Source organism: Momordica charantia (genome assembly GCF_013281855.1).
Source record: "Momordica charantia cultivar OHB3-1 chromosome 7 unlocalized genomic scaffold, Mcharantia_2.0 BLBB01000007.1, whole genome shotgun sequence".
NCBI lineage: Eukaryota > Viridiplantae > Streptophyta > Magnoliopsida > Cucurbitales > Cucurbitaceae > Momordica > Momordica charantia.
In genome coordinates, this window is record NW_028275165.1 from 14,622,698 (window position 1) to 14,638,963 (window position 16,266).

General features: G+C 30.5%; 1 long non-coding RNA gene and 1 pseudogene across 1 annotated transcript; one reads left to right on the forward strand and one right to left on the reverse strand.

The window, feature by feature from the left end:
- Positions 1-2,575: 2,575 nt before the first annotated feature.
- On the forward strand, positions 2,576-3,410 carry LOC148210427 (uncharacterized; annotated as a pseudogene).
- An 8,310-nt stretch (positions 3,411-11,720) lies between these two features.
- LOC148210428 (uncharacterized) lies at positions 11,721-14,084 on the reverse strand. The gene is made up of 2 exons (XR_015792294.1): positions 13,564-14,084; positions 11,721-12,226 (listed from the first exon to the last, which is right to left on the reverse strand). It is a non-coding gene; the product is annotated as an uncharacterized LOC148210428 (long non-coding RNA).
- Between the last annotated feature and the right edge of the window lie 2,182 nt (positions 14,085-16,266).

Genomic DNA, 16,266 nt, shown 5'->3' on the forward strand with positions numbered 1-16,266 from the left:
TCGCCGGTCTGTCGTCGTCGGATATGTTGGAGTTAAGCCAAAGATTCCATTTGCTGTCAATCTTCAAGAGGAAGAGGTGTCTTTCCTTAATAAAAAAATTTAAATGACCCTCACTACTTCCTTTTCTACTCTTTGTTCTATTTCCTCTGTCTTGCTCCTTCTGTGCTCCCAGTCCTCTTAAATAAGTAAAAAAAATAAAATGGTAAAAGAAGAAGAGTAAAAAAAGAAGAGAGAAAAAAGGAGGGAGTAGAATAAGGGAAGGAGGACACCTGTGAAGTTTTTTACGAAGAAAAAATCAAAGGGAGAAAAATTGCTTCGTAAAATGAAGAAAAAACTATTTCATTTAAATAAAATCCTAAAAAGTAAATTAAATCAAATCAAATTCTTTTTTAAAACAATTTATTTTATTTTAATTTAATTAAAACTTATGTTATTTTTAACAAAACAATTAAAATTAAACTTAATGAAGTAAAAATAATAACAATAATAATAATTAAAAAAATAAGTATGTTGATATTCTATTATCTACCTTCACGTTAGATACAAATGATCAAAATTTTCCTTTCGCATTTGGTTTTGTTGATATTGAGAACAATGCTTTAGTTTTTGGAACAACTCAAACAATGTATAGATTTTCGTAAATATCTTGTAATTGTTTCAAACAGATAGAAGAGTATAGTCAAATTAGCTGAAAAGGTTTTTCCTAAAGCTTCTACGTGCTTTACACCTTTTCAAGAATTTGAAGAAGAAGTACTAGGACAAGGTGCCTGATCAGTTATTCTTCTCATGTGTCAAAGCATACAATGCTGAGTATTTTGAACATAATTTACACCAATTAGATTGAACTGTATGAGGTATTCGTGAGAAGTTGTCTTCCATAGGTTTTTCTAGAGGGTAGTTTTCATATTTACCTTCTATAAGATATAATTTAATAACAACCAATGTTCAAAAAGATTAAACTCTGTCATGAAGGATGCAAGAGAATTACCAATAACTTCTATAATTGAAGTTTTGAGGATGATGTTGCAAAGGTGGTTCTATGATGTTGCAGATTTCCAAATGACCGAATTCAAAAAAATGCTAAGAATAAGTTAAGAAAGCAAATTTCTACGGGTCATACAATACATGTAAGTATCACATTCCAGTGTACTTTAAATTTCTTTGTTTCTATGTATATATGTTTCCATTGGATCATCATTTCAAGTAATTGTCTACATTCTAAGTAAGGAATTATGGTATATATTATATACCTATAACGTGTGATATATATTTATCAAAATAATATCGTCAACATCGCAATTATGTATATCAACATAATCAGTTTAATCATTTTCCTTTTTCTTATAGGTTTTTTCAATCCATAACGATATTTACGAGGTGATCACAATCAGTTTGAGATAATACTTCCAAATCGAAGTTGTACTTATTGTTTGTGGGATATCATTAAAATATTGTGTGCTGATGCATATATCGTCTCAACACAAAAACATTTATCTACTAAAGGTTACGTCTCTTCATATTATTACAATAAGTATTATGTTCTACTTATAGTGGATGTATTCATTCATTAGATCATCAATCAAGTTGAAATATTCCAGAAGATGTGAAGAGCATAAAAGTTGTTCCATCAAATGTGAATGTGTTGTTTGTAGACCAAAGAAGTTGAGAATCCCTCCAGTTAGGGGCGGATCCACATAAGGGCCTGGGGGGCACGTGCCCCCGAAATTATTTTAAATATAATATATTTTCTATATATAATTCTTAAAAAACTAAAGTAATACGTTATACTTTTGCATAAAATTCAGAAATTTGTTGCTGTTCAGTTGGTCAAAGAAACACAGAGGTTAGAAAACATACTTTGAGAGCCTGTGTTTGATCACAATGCACGTCTTATTTCTATTTTTCTTTCTTCTACAGTTTTTGCCTTCAATTTTCAATTGTTATACCTTCGTTCGATTCTTAATGCATGCAATATTTATAATTTATTTTCTACGTGTTTTTCTGCTTAATCCATTACCTAACTCTAAAAATAAACTTAAAAGAAGTAAAAATAAATTTATCCACCAAGAATACATCACTTTTTCACTCTAAACAATATTTAGCTGTTAGAATACATAATTTCTCAATCTCAAGTCTCAACAATATTGAATCTCGTGCACTCAAAGTATCATTTATTTTTTATTTGCATAACAAATTATTAGTAAATAAACTAATTTTTTACTTTTATATTTACATTGTTGATTTTTTTTTAATTTTAGAGTGAAATTCAAAGGACAGGTTTTTTTTTTTATAAGAAAGTAAGAATATACAATTGACAAGTACGCTTCCAATCTCTTTTAAGACTTTTAGTTTTATTTCTTAAGTTCCAATTTATTTTAGACTTTTAGTTTTATTTTTTATGATTGTTAAATTTATGTTTTAATTCTTGAATATTTTCTATTAATATTTTTGTAGATTTAATTTAATATTTTGATATTAATATGGAGAAATATTATAAAATAAATACAATAATTGAATCATCCTCTCTAAGAAAGAAGAGTAATTATAATTCTGATAGGTCTGTAGAAGTTAATTTATGAGAACTACCTGCAAATCTGATCCTGGTCTAAGACCTAAAATTTCTGATTATAATTGTAATATTCAATACCAAGTTCATAGAGCTTATTTACAAAAGGGTCATTGTTAGCCGCGAAATCATATTTTTTCATTCAAGAAATTTGGATAGAAGTCAAGACGATTTAATCTATAGCTTCGTTCATTGAATATCCTAATTGGTTAGAATATAATATTCAAAGGATGTTGCATTTTGTTTATGTTGCTACTTATTCAAACAAGAAGTTGGTGAACAATCAGGAAGTGATCATTTTATTGGTGAAGGATATTCTAATTGGAAGAGAAAAGAGAAATTCTAAACTCATGTTGGTGGTCCTAATAGTGCACATAATCAAGTTTGGGTTAAATGTGAGGCTCTTTTAAAAACAAAAGCAACATATTGAGATGTTTTTTAATAGGATGTCAGACCACGCACGAGTTGAATATCGAACTCGATTAGGTGCATCAATTGATTGTATTAAGTTTTTATTACAACAAGGGCTTCCATTTCATGGACATGATGAGACAGATGATTAAAAAAATCAAGGTAATTTTCTTGAAATTTTGTGATAACTATGTGACCACCACAAGAATATTGAAGCTGTGACTTTGCAAAATGCTCCAGACAATTTGAAATTGATTACATCGATATTCAAAAAGATATTGTAAATTGTATTGCAGTAGAAATTATGAATGCAATTATAAGAGATATGGGTGATAACTTATTTTTTATTTTGATTGATGAATCCAAAGATATATCCTCAAAGGAGAAAATGTCAATTGTATTGCGATATGTGGGCAAAGGTCATGTGATTTAACAATTTGTTGGAATTATACATGTCTCTAATACAAATTCTCTCACTTAAGGAAGCTATTGATGAATTTCTTTCCTCAACATGGGTTAAACATTGCTAGTTTGCGAGGACAAGGATATGATGGAGCAACTAATATGCAAGGTGAGTTTAATGGATTGAAAGCACTTATTTTGAAAAGAAAAAATGAATGTGCTTTTTACATTTATTGGTCTTCTCATCAGCTTCAATTAGCTCTTATAGCTACTGTAAAAAATCATATGAAAATTGCTGGTCTTTTTTTTTATTTGATTGTTACAAATGCAGTGAATGTTATTGGGGCATCAGCAAAATGTCTTGATATTCTACGAGAAAAGAATAGTATGGCAATTTTTGAAGCATTGGATAATGGTGAACTATCAAGTGACCGAGGATTGAATCAAGAGACAATGGTTAAACGACCCAGATATACACGGTGGGATCACATTACGGTGCTTTATTGAGTACTATTACAATGTTTTCATCAGTTGTTTATGTACTTGAGACAATTGTACAAGGTGGATCAAATTCGAAACAGAAATATGAAGTGGGGATTCTAATAAGTTCAATCCAATCATTTGACTTCATTTTTTTTTTCATTTTATGAAAATCATCTTGGGAATCATAAATAATTTGTCTCAAGCATTACAAAGAAAAGATCAGGACATTGTGAATGCCATGAATGTAGTCAGAATTTGTATAGAAAGATTACAAACATTGAAGGAGTCTAGTTGGGATTCATTACTGGATCAAGTTTCTACTTTTTGTGATAAACATGATATCCAAGTTCTTAAGATGGATGATATGTTCTTGATTTGAGGACAACGAGAACGCAAATCTCAACCAATTATAAATATGCATCATTATCGTGTTGAAGTTTTTTTCAGGCATTGATATGCCGCTTCAAGAGTTGAGTAACCATTTTACTAAAATAAGTACTAAGTTGCTTCTTTGTGCGTGACATGTTTGTATCCGAGTGATTCATTGCTTTTTATGGACAAAAACTTAATCATCTTGCTCAATTTTATCCAAGAGATTTATCAGCTATTGAACTCTTTGTACTTGATGATCAACTTCAAAATTACATTATTGATGTGCACTCAAATATTGAGTTGGCGATCTAAGAAGCATCAGTGATTTTCCAATAAAAATTGTAATGACAAATAGAGATAAGGTATATCCATTAGTTTATCGATTTCTCACCTTGGTATTGATTTTGTCTGTTGCAACAACTACTATAAAGAGAACATTTTCTGCCATGAATATTGTGAAGACTCGATTGGTGTAATCGAATGAGAGATCAATGGATGAGCCATAGTTTCATAGCATATATTGAGAAAGATTTATTTGATAAATTAGGTAATAACGTTATCATGAATCCATTTAAGAATATGAAAAGTCGTAGAGGACATTGTAATAATGTTATTCAATTAGTTCATTTATGAACCTATGAACATTTTGAAATTTTTTATCGTAGATTATTTTATTAAATTCTTATGTGTATTGTGCCCCTTAAATGAAATTCCTGGATCTGCCACTGCCTCCAGTATTAGAATATAAAAAGCATGTTAAATGCGGTCCCCGTGGAAGATATGGTCACAATAGGAACTCATATAAATTTTCTCTTACACAATAGAAAATACGCTAATTTATACCCTTGTCCTTGTTTTTTATTTTATGCAACTAAAACATTGTTGTACTTTCGTTGTTATTTCCATTGGATTTCATTAATATAATATTTTATTTCTGGTTTGAAAGCATTATAATTTTCACTTTTTGTTTTATCTGTCGTTCATGAAATTGATTACATTGCAATATAGTTTATATCCTATTATTAATGTTAAATGAAATATAGACCCACTATTTCTAAATATTTTAGATTTCAAACAGCCATTCATATAAAAAGTAATAGACATAAAAAGAAAAACTTTAGATTGAAATATATACTTACATTAAATCCATCAACCATTCGTACCCACTGTGTAAATTCTTTAAATTCCAATATATAGCTAACATTTATATATTCTATTATGTAGTTATATAAAAACATAAAATAAAAGCAAAAAAAATTCAAACAACTATTCACAAAAAAAAAAAAAAAGTTCAACTGACGCAACGTATATTCCAACTAAGGATAGTATTCAATTATATCTACTCAATCATATCAAAAACACAGTCAAAGTGAGTATTAGCTCAACATTAATTGTCATATATCTCCAATCAAGAGGTTGTGAATTCGATCTCCCACCCCCACATGTTGTACTAAAAAAAATCATATTATTAACACATAATTTTTTTAATCATAGTATAATAATCCAATAAATCAACAAAAAGCTCAAAAAGGTTTAACCAGGTTGAAAGGAATGTCACTCTACGTTTGTCTCAATGGTTTGAATGTTCTGAACTACATTAAATTACATGTCATGTAGTAAATGAACTCTAATGTCATTCATAAGTATACTTACGGCATGGATATACATGTTTCCATCTTCTACAATAATATCATTATTATTTATGTTCTCTTGCATAATTCACTATAGCAATCTTAACTTAGTTTCATAGTCATGAAATTCATATAAAAGTTGTCTTATTTCAATGTGATTGGACAAATGGGTATTACAAAAACAAATTCAATTTACATACTTTACTTGATATCCTTTATATTTTCTTTTAAAAATAGATCCATTTGGGATGCGTAAGAAACGTAGTAAGACACGTATGTCTAACGTATGGAACTTACCTAATGGACACAAGGTAGTTGATGAATTTAATAACTCGAATCAACCTATGAAGGGTGATTCAAGTATACTGTGAAACTTTTTTAAGAACAATTGCAAGAAATTGTCAACTTTGCCCTCTGAATTATGATGCTTGGAGAAAGATACCAAATATGTACAAAGATGAAATTTGGGGTGTGTTAATCGTAGCATCAAATGTTATTTTGATTTGTGTTGCATATTTATATATTATTATTTCTTATTGAAATTTCTTCTGTTAGTCAAAGTTTGTACTTGGTAGAAAAGATCAGAAATGACGTCTATCATCATTGCCGAGAAAGTGGGGTGGCTACAAATATAATTGAAGAGGACAATATGCGACAAAATATGATAATGAAGATTAATTTCTGTAACATAAACCAGATAATATACTAAGAGATTAGTGAGCTGGTTTATTATCTTTTTGGTACTTAGTTGAAGGAATGGTATATTTACTGTTAGAATTTATGTCCTAAAGCCTCGTAATTCATCAATAAGATAATTTGATTATTTTTATGTGCAATATGTATTATCCATCTTATGGAAATCTAAGATTACTGGTGTAAACTTGAACGATATGTAGTTGACATATACGAGGAATATCTTCAAGTAGCAACCTAAAGAGTCTACAATATATTGATAAGATTGCTGGGTGCCTTGTCTTATTAACATTATTGATGTGGCCCACTTTGTAAAAGTTGCAAATGATTTAATCATAATCGTTCATATAGCGACATGTGAGTGGGGTATCATATACAATGAGTTTGTATAAGGTTGGATGGCGACGTGTCTTAACTTGTATTTTATTATGAGACCGTTATAAAAATTGCATACATAACACTATGATAGTTATATGCTCATTTAATCTTAATCTTTAGTGTATTATGAACTCTTGTTTATGTGAGTGTGTTTTTTAATTCACATTGGTGGGGGGTAAACAAAGCATTCGCCCAATAAGCCTACTGTTCTGAGAACATATTTAATTAGAGAGCTAAGAACATTTCTACACAAGATGAGATTGACAGCCACTGAATCTTGAAAAGTGCAAAGTGTTTACTTCTTCTTATAGAGTGAGTATATAAGTTATTCCTTTAAAGTGCTCGTTTGAGGCTTCGATGACAAGGTACATGCATTTTTTATACCTCAAGAAGGATTAAACCATGATAAGATCATCGAAATCCATTAGAGAACCAGTGAGACTTAAGGAATAAGAAATGGAACCGAGGGCAAAATGGTAATTTCATCCCGTTGGAACCATGGATCACATTGTGAAGGATTAATGAACGGTTATAATTATATGTGATAACTCTCCAAAAGAGAGTTATTTGAGCAAGAATTTCATATAAATTAGCTAAGGATAGTCTCACTAACACCCACTCTACACTGATTTTGTCCAAATAATGTTTCAAATTCACTAACTTCCCTGCATTTTCAAATGATGTTGAGAGTTATGAAGAATAGCCTAATTTTGAATGTTTTGTTGTAGCATTGTTGATGCTACAGCATCGGAAGCAAAAAGGCAGAAAAAGACAGAGTTGACAATGACAACTTTTACCCAAGAAATTACTGCAGTGAAACGAAAAAAAATACCTGATATGCTGAGCTGGGGTCCACTTTATCATTTGTGTTGCCCTAAAATCAAGAGGGGTATAAAAGCTTATATTTGAGGGGTGCCTCCAAGACTCCCATCAAATAACTTCACTCTCACTTCAAGAAAGCTCCCAAAAAAACCGTTGAAGAAGACAACAAAGAGAGAAGGGCTGCTGATATTCTTCATTTTCTTCGTTGAAGAAGACAACAAAGAGAGAAGGGCTGCTGATATTCTTCATTTTCTTCTTCTTCTGTACTCTTAAGTGCATCGGTTTTGTATTTTCTTCTTCTCTTTTCTTGTATGGTATTGAGTAGCTAAGTTTATTTGTAAGGGGGAGGATGTTGTGACCTTGTTCTTGGGCTATAAACTTTGCTTTGGCTTTAATAATGATATATATACTGAGTTGAAATTGTTTTTAACGTTTAATTTTCAATGTGCTTGGCCAACATATTGAGATATCTTCTTATTAACTCTTGGAAAATTGTAATAGGAAGTGTTTGGCTTCAATTCGTGCTAGATCCACTTGAGTTTAGAGTATGAGTACTTAGGAATAAAGCTCACCTAGCAAGGTTATAAACTGAGTATATATGCTGTCAAGTTTGTCTAAAAACATGAATAGCAGAAAATATGGAAATCTGGGAAGATTTCGTGTCTATTTGGCCAGTATATCAACATTGTTAATGTTGTAGCATCGTTAGAGTAGCCCAAAAAAAGTCACATAAACTCTTTCCCCTTACCCTTTTAAACATAAGTATTTAACCTCTTATTTGCACACTTTCCTTTAATCTGTTTGGTTCTGTTTGGTTTTTACTTGTTTTTACTCAGCAAATCGTCTATACACTATTTTGTCTAAGTTTCTTTAGTTTTTATTATTCAAAACATATTTTGTTAATTTGCTTATTTTCTTAAGTAATTGTTGAAGTGTTTAGTTATCAATCCTTGTGGATACGATCTTTTTATCACTTGCTACAACAGTTGTGTACACTTGTACACAAGAGTTCTAAACCGTAACAACAATATGCGTGAACATAACTCATCTACAGTGCATGAGAGTGTAACCTTTGGTCTATAGTAGAGTTACAGAAGTTAAACTTAAATTTACCTCTGGAGCGAAGCATGAAGTCTATCCAGAGTCACAAAAGATGGAGTGAAGCATGAAATCTTTCTCTAAGCTTTTTTTCTTTTTATCTTTCTAAATTTACTCTATCTAAAGTTAAGTTTCTCCGTACTATCTTTATTCCCTCTTTTAACTTCCTAATTTTGTAAAAAAAAAAACGAAAAAAGAAAAAGAAAAAAAACATTTATCAAACGGTTTCATTTTCTAAAAAAATAAATAAATAAATAAAAATAAAAAAGTTTGAAACATGAATGGTTTGCTGCTTTTTCTTTCCATGGGAAGTGTTGGTTTTTCTATTGCTCGCAGATTTTTGGAGGTTGCTCAATTATATGCTGGGAAGAATATAGTTGCAAAACTTGCAACAACACTGCCAAACAAATTTTTTATTTAAAAATTTTGTTCATTATCAGCTTTTAAAAGTGGATGCTCAAAAACTCAAGCGCTTTTTAATTAGAAAAAAAAATTAAAATTCCAATTTTATTTTTCAACAAATTTAAGATTGACTTTATATATCTTTTCTCACACGACCGTATCCCCGAATTTTTAAGGAAAAATTTTGTACCATAACGTTGTTTTTCTTTAATGTTTTCATAAAATATTTTAAAAAAAATTATTGCGAAGAATGCAAATTTGAATAATATGAAATAGTTGTGTTAAACTTAAATTAAAACAATGTTAAAAACAATGTCCTATGTATTATTTGGGTATAACCTTCACGACTTTATTTCTTGTTTCACCCAAAAACATCATACTAATGGAGATAATTGTACCACCGAGCCTCCCTCAAGTAGTCAACCATCCATCCACTATCGGGTCAAACAAAAGATTGCTCTTATCAAAGGCTTCACACAATCTAAGCATAACCAAACGGATCACACCATGAACTACACAATCCGAAGCTCATCACTTATTTGTTCGGCACCTGAGGATTTCACCGACATAATTAGGATTCAGAACATGACTCTAATACAACTTGTTAAGGACAACGATACCCCAAGTACCCAAAATATCTCCACAATGGTATGATATTGTCTGCTTTGGTCATAAACCCTCACGACTTTATTTTTTGTTATGCCCGAAATGGAAAATACCATACCACTGTGGAGATACTTGGAAGTACGAGAGTAATATTGTCCGTAACAAACAACATGTGAGGGTAAGAATTCAAATACATGATGTTTTGGTCGGAGATACATGTCTTTAACCAACTGGGTTAGGTTCGTCAATTTAATATACGTTATAACTTTTTTCCCATATCAAAATTGAAATTCATAGAGCTTCATGTTACAGTTGATTTCTCTAAAAACATAGTAGACAAGAATTATTTTAATTAAAGCCACACAAACATGTTCGTGTTTCAATGCCCTTTTCTTCTACATTCAATTAGTTTATGGTTCTTCTAATTCACTTCCATTTTTGGAAATGCAATTAATATTATGGATTATATTACTTTAGTCATTCTTCCACTATGAAATAAAACTAAGTTGTAATTTATAGTCCAAATTTATAAAGTTTTGAACTAATTGGAGTGGTTGCTTTTTACGGTTTGGAATGTATTTGGCTTAATTTAGCTTTATTTTTGCTAAGATTTCACTTGCTTAAGATTCTCCTCTATCGAGCAATATTTTATTTTGCTAAGATTTTACTTGTTTAAGGTTCTCTTCTATCATTGCAATCGTACAGGGAGACCCATTTAGCTATTGAAGCTTACCCAAATTAATTACTTGTTAGGGCAAGTTTTATGCAGTCACTCAACAACTCAATTAATATAATGAAGAATAAGAGTATCCAATCAGCCAAATGTAAGAGTTCCAAACTAAAAATTTCGGGTTAATATACTATGTCGTTGTTAATTTGGATCCTATGCTTTTAAAATGTTCATCTGATCGTCGTACTTTTGACTTTTGTTCATTTTTGTTCATTTTAGTCATTGTACTTTTGCAATGTCCGTTCGAGTTCGTTTACTTTTAGAAAGTGACAAATTTGGTCTATATTTACAAAATAGATTTTTATTAAAAGTAGAGAGATTAAAAGAAACTAAGGTAGAAAAATACAAAAATCTAAATAATATTTAAACGAAAGATTTTGTTTTATATGTATACTTACACTGATTAAAAACGAAACTTACCATATTCTAAAGTAGAGCGAGAAATGTTTATGAGGGACAAAATTTCACATATCATGTATATATAATTTAGGAGGGTCAAATTAGAGAAAAAGAAACTATAACTTTTTAATTGTTATATGTTTTTTTTTTCTAATTTAAGATGAAGTAAAGAAGGCAATATTGAAGGCTTGTTGCCTAATATCTCCCTCCTTGATTCAGGTTACTATCTTTTAATAAATAAAAATAGAATTACAAATAACACCTATGGATTCATGAATGATAAAACAAAATCTTTATTTATGCAATTGTCTTTAACATGCCCCTCAAGAAAGATTGTGGTTCTTTTTAGCTCATCAATCTTGGCCGGTTCCCATTTTTGGATCAGATGTTTATTTGAGCTTGTCGGACTCTGGTACCATATTAATATTTATGGATTTTCCATCTCAAACCAATTGGTAATGAGAAGAGTAGCTCATGTCTATTATAAACCTTTGTTAGGTCTTTTATCTTTTCAATGTGGAATCCTTAACAATGGTACAAGTATTCAATAAGAATAAACGAATACCTTAAACTTTTGAGACTAACAAAAAAAAAAAGTTTTATGGATTAAATAAATGCAAATCTTCAAGACCAACTTCCAATCATATACGCTTTTAATTTATGAGTGAAAAAGGTAGAAATTTCCATGTATAATATAGCTAATTAAGAAGAGAAGCAAAAATAAATATGACCAAAGGAAGGTACATTTGCAACATCATTATAGTAATTAACATTAATGTTAACGACAACGGAATTCTCTTACCTCAAGTATCTCCTCTCACATCTTTATTTTTTATTTTACTCAAAAAGATCTCGTGTCAATAGAGTTATTGTCCACCACTGATTAACCCTATATCTTCCCTTTATTTATTTGGTTAATGTAAGATTTTGGTTGCATTTCCAACCATATATATTTAGTTATGAGAAGGAGGATGGGTCCTTGCTTGTTCATAATCTGAATCGAAAACGCCATGCACTTTATGTTTCTTGTGATCATGATCGTATTGGGGCAGTCGCCATGAAACTTTTTTGAAGTTTTCTTCTGATTTCTTCAGCTGCTTCTTCCTCTTGTTCAATTTATTTGATGTTTTGGATCTGAGAGTCTCTCTATGATTTTCAGGTGGCTTTGAAGATGATAACTCCATGCTTTCTGTTGCTGGTTTGTCCCAAGAAATCTGAACCATCGTTGCCAATCTTCCGTACAAGATGAAGAGCAAAAACACAAAACAAAAAGCTCGGATATTTGTAAATAATTAACTAGATGATATTTGTTTCGGGTTTTTTTAGGATTGATCGGTAACGTTTCGGTTTCTTTGAAAAAGAATGTTAGGTTTTTTTGGAACATTCTTATTTCCGGTTTTCAAATTTTTAGAGGTATAAGCATTCGGTAATGGTTTTGATCCATCTCTCAATTCTCATCTTTAAGAAAAAAAACATTGTATGGAAGTTTTGAAAACAAGACTTTAGGGCCACTTTCATGACGTTTCTATCTCTTGTTTCTTGTTTCTAGTTTTTAAGAAAGGTGGGTAAATGTTACTCTTTCTCCTTTCTCATTTTTAAGAAATTATTTCAAAATTAATTGTCTAGAAATTTAGAAAAACAAAATCAAGTTTTTTGTGTTTTGTTCCCATTAGAAAAGATCAAAATTAATTGTCTAGAAATTTAGAAAAACAAAATCAAGTTTTGTGTGTTTTGTTCCCATTTTCAAATCTTTTCTAAGCATAAAATAAAAGCATAATTTTATCATTCTTGACTTATATAATGCATAATAAATATTAAAAAATAAATATAACATAAGAAATTTGAATATTTAATTACAAAATTGATTTCATATAAAAAGAAATTTTTTTTAATTTAAAATTTTAGAGAAAAAAACAAGAAATAAATACTAAATATTTCCTACAGTTCTGTTTTCATTTAAAAGAAAGTAATGAGAAATAAAACAATAAATGTTTTCATAAACATAAAATTAAAACACTATTTTATCAATTTATATAATAAATATTAAAAATAAATAAATATAATGTAATATTTTTTTAAAGACTAATTTTCATGTAAAACTTTGATTCTTTTTCCTTTTTAGAAAGTAGAAATCAGGGGGCATGGCAAGAAGAAAAGTGTAGGTTGTCTTAATAAAAAAGTAATGTTGTGTTTGGGAGGGATGTAGAATTAATTAGTAGTTTTGAAAAAAGAGATTTTAAATATAATTGATTTTTCAAAATCATCATTCAAGTGATACCTTAAAAATCAATCTAAAGTGATTTTAAGCTTTCATAAAATCAATTTTTAATTTCCTAATTAAACATGATCAATGGATACGGAAGTAATTTTGACAATGGCAAAGTGATTTTGACGACTATGCCAAAATCACTCCCAAACACATCATAAATATAAAATACTTAAGATTTCGTAATTCTCCTCTGAATTACGTCACTAGATTTTTAGAATTGAAAGAGACTATATACATACTATCTCCGCCTTCAGAAGGAGAAAAAAAAAACAAGAAACAGAGACGTTCTCAAACTACTAACCTCACTAAGAGCTTGAAGTTTCGTCTTAGATTTGTTATCAGCAAAGCGAAGACTCTCGGAATAGCATGTTTGAAAGGAGATGCAAAGAAGCAAAAGAATGAGATTGAATGAGATTGACATCTTATTATTTGAGAAGAAGAAGAGAAGACAAGGGCAAAAGGGAAAGAAAAAACTAAACCCCACCAAAGGAAGGAGAGAGGAAGAGAAGCTTGAAAGCTTGAAAATTTATAGATGTAGTTTGAAAGTACATTGAAATATAGATGATTTGGCGGCAAAAGAAAAAAGTTAATTAAATTGAAGCATGTGCTAGGCACACGTATTAAAGCATCAGATAGGCTAGCAACGCGTAACCTTCTTTTTACAAATTTGATCTATAAATTTAATTGCTATATTTGTTCGTTTTCTAAAATTTAGAATGAGCATAATCTTTTTTCGACCTTTAGGTATTCGGTAATTTTTTGTGGATTTTTTTTAGACTTGTGTGTTTTGATACAACATGAATGTAGGGGTGGGGATTCAAACTCACGATTTTTTGGTAAGAGATAAGTGTCTTAGCTATGTTCAGATTAGTAAAACTTTTTTTTTTTATTTTGTAAAATTGTGTTCACCTAACTTATTAGACCTTTATGTTTGTCTGATATTTTTAAATAACCACATTTCTTTTTTAGGAAAATTTATAAATACAATCCAAAATATTTGGATAGCAATATTAGTTTTGCAAGATTTATTCTTGAAAATGTTTTAAAATTTACACTAAGAATTATATGCTTATGAAGAGTATAGTTGCATTGCAACAACACTGCCAAAAAGATTTTTCTTTTTGGATTCTAGAAAATTCAAGAGCATTTAAATATATCTTTTTAAAATATCAATTTTATTCTTCAACAAATTCAACATTGACTTTATATAACTTTTCTCACACAAACAAATTTTAAATGATTTTCTAAAAATTTTTAAAAATTATTTAAAAAAAAGGCAAATTGTATCATATGCCTATTTTTAGTTGCTATAGTGCAATCACAATAATTTAATATTAATTTATAAACATTATATCTTTTTTTTCATGTATTAAATAGAAATTTACCAAACTTCAAATATTACAACTGATTTCTCTAAAAGCATAGTTGACAAGAATTATATTACTTAAGTAGCACAACCACATGGTCGTTTTTTGTTGCGATTTTCTTCTATATTTGGTTTTCAATAGCTTTCCTTAGCTCAATTATAGTCTAACATTCTTTTAATTTAGTAGATGGTTCTACTAATTCACTTCCATTTTTTGGTACTACAATTAATTTTATTATGGATTGCTTTTATCATTCTTCCACTATGTAAACTAAGTTGTAATTTAGCTCAAACTTATGAAGTTTTGAACTAATTGGTACTACAATTAATTTTATTATAGATTGCTTTTATCATTCTTCCACTATGGTACTTTTTTTTCCTAATATTTCACTTGCTTGAGATTTTCCTCTATCTAGCTAGCAATTTTTAGTTTGGCTAAGATTTCACTTGTTTAAGATTCTCTTCAATTTAGGAAATGGTATAGGGAGAGCAATTTAGGCTAATAAGCTTACCCACCTATTATACCGGAAAAGTAAGAAAGTTAAGTGCTAACGTGCAGCTCTCATTCCACCACCGAGAGAAGCCTAAAAGAAGACCATGCTACCAGTCCTAGCTGGCACCGAAGCCAAGGGAAAGCATTTGAACAAGAGGAATGAAAGAAGAGCTTATTCATATTCAATGCGAGACGACCCAGCCTCCTAGATCCGCATCAGCGAGTGGTGTGACGACGACCAACTTGATTGGCTAGCTGGTAAAGGGATCAAATAGTATATTTTGTTGGTAGATTGGAGGATTAGAAACATGACTATTGCTTTCCAAACGTTGTTGCCCCAGTTTGAGACCGAAAGACATGACACGGTAGCAAAATGTTCCCCACTGGGGAATACTGAGGTTTTATGCATATCTTCTAGCGCCATCTTTGTTTGTGATTGTACCCTGAGAACCCATCTAATAATTCATGCCCCGCTTTATTGTCAGCCAAGATGTCAATGTGTGGCAAAGGAAAATCATCCTTGGGACCGGTTTTGTTGATGTCACAAAAGAGTACATAAGCTAACAATGTTAGCGAGCTATAAAGTAACAAAACTGCTCAGATAGAAGAAGAAGATCTTCCCTTCACTGGAAATGCTTTAGCAGCTATATCAGACAATCACCTTGTAGCATCAAAGTAACTAACATGGCCGGCTTTTTTCTTAAAGTTATCTCTGGATCAAATGTACTTACAAACGAAGCATCTAGCGTTTTGGCTGGCAAACGCCAACCGAGAGGGGAGAATGAATGGCTCAGGAATCGATTGGTTCCGAGCGGACTCATAGAGTTGCTGCTTGGATATAGGTTCCAATGTACGAGATCTTGTAGCACTTACCAATGAGGCCCTATCGATTAATATTACGCAGAAGAAAGAAATGAGAGACACTAATCTCATTCGATCTGCTCTTCATAGACAAACTTGGGATTTGCGATCCTAGGTAAGATCGGTTCAGGATCATGGGATCCTTTTCTATCAGATAGGAAGGGTTGTTGCACAAAATGTACTTACCCGAGGCTTGGTTTAGCTGAGGATGGGATTTGCTACCCGATGAGTCTCCTACGCTATTAGGCACCTTTGGTCTAGGCTTTGACCCCAAAGTGTTTGAT